Source organism: Macrobrachium rosenbergii, chromosome 42, assembly GCF_040412425.1.
Source record: "Macrobrachium rosenbergii isolate ZJJX-2024 chromosome 42, ASM4041242v1, whole genome shotgun sequence".
Lineage (NCBI taxonomy): Eukaryota > Metazoa > Arthropoda > Malacostraca > Decapoda > Palaemonidae > Macrobrachium > Macrobrachium rosenbergii.
The window spans coordinates 31,961,736-31,963,318 of record NC_089782.1 but is presented as its reverse complement, the minus strand read 5'-3'; the positions used below and the strand labels follow the sequence as shown (position 1 = coordinate 31,963,318).

The window sequence follows — 1,583 nt, the reverse complement described above, 5'->3', positions numbered from 1 at the left end:
AGGAAAATTCCTTTTCTGTATTTTCAAGTTTCTGTATAAATATCAGGATACAGTTAAGAATCAGCTGTTTATTTGACCCAAGTGTTGACACAATTTGTCTTTCAATTTTCTTAGCTTTTCACAGATATCCTATGCTGGATATGCTGATTAATAGCAAATATCCTTTCTATATTTTCAAGTTTTAGTGTAATTATGAGGATAAAATTAAGAATCAGATGTTTGCTTAATCGCTTTTACTAAAATCTACGAGAGTGGGGCCCCACTCGGTACAAAATACATCAAAATATTGCTAAAAAGAGACAGCGAATCTCAGCTTGTGAACATTTGGCACGTACATAAATACAAGCTGGGAGATTTTATAACTTCGTCAGTGGTACCGTCAAACGGAAGGTGTACCTAGGGTACACTGGATAACATCACGTAAATATGGTACCCTGAGGAAAGGTATCTCTCGGAGAATATCCACTGAGGCAATCTCCAACTTGGCCTGGCCCTGATCTGCCAAAGACGACCAATGACTAGTTAGCCAGATAGCTAGCTTCCTTCAGACGCCACGTCTCTACCAGCCGTATCCACCGAATCCTCCGAATCCTTTGTGAAATCCTCCGTATCCGAAGGGCACGGGGACGGGGAGAGGATGGAATCCTCCGCCGTAACCGTACCCGTGCCCTCCGAAACCGCCCAATTTCTTGCCCAGTTTCTTGAAGAGTTTGAAGATCGGTTCGGGTTGCGGCACTGGGCCGGCTAGGGTGGTGGTGAATAGCGCTGTTGCCAGTATCAACAAGCAGACGATGCAGGAAGCCTGGAATTTGGGAAGAAATGTGGGTTGTTTACAATATATCTGGCAAAAGCAAGTGGTTTTTCTGAGTTTATCTGGTTATATAAAGTTAAGTTATCATAAACATGCAGATGAGAAAGTGCTTATTTATTATATGTATATATATACATATATAGATACATAAATAATAGATATATATATGTACATATATGTATAGATATAATATATATATATATATATATATATATATATATATATATATATATATATATATATATATATAATATAAATGTGTGCGTGCGTATTCACCGGCGCATTCCAACTTGCAACTTATTCATGTGAAAGAATTACGGCATGCAATAGGGCACCTTTCCCCCGTTCCTATTCCCGGGAATCAAGCATTGTCGTTGTCATTCCATTGAAACCACGAAAGGACGCAATACGCGTTGACCATCCTGTTAGGACAGGAAGGCAATGACGCATTTACGCAGACTGACAATAACTCAATTTCTCAGTCATGAAGCATCAACAACGTTCGGTATTGGAACCTATCATAGAGGTACTCTGTGTAATGGAAAAGTCTTCTAAAGATACAGATTCTTTTGAAGGATTCTCATTCATTCTTTTGTTATGTTACAATAAAAATTTTTCAATAAAGACACAAAAAAAATTAGCCTTATTCGAAGTTCAGTGAGTAAAAACACATCGGGAAAAATCGAAAAATATTTACAAGGCACTTTAGATAAACTAAAGGCACGGCTTTAGGTAAACTAAAGGGACGGCTTTAGATAAACTAAAGGCATGA

The 1,583-nt window shown here is 38.1% G+C and overlaps 1 long non-coding RNA gene across 1 annotated transcript in view; it reads right to left on the bottom strand.

The window, feature by feature from the left end:
- Positions 1 to 216: 216 nt before the first annotated feature.
- Positions 217 to 1,583, bottom strand: part of LOC136827650 (uncharacterized) — a 2,262-nt gene continuing 895 nt past the window's right edge. Inside the window, exon 2 of the long non-coding RNA XR_010849830.1 lies at positions 217 to 802. This is a non-coding gene — a long non-coding RNA (uncharacterized lncRNA). The remainder of the gene's footprint in view (positions 803 to 1,583) is intronic.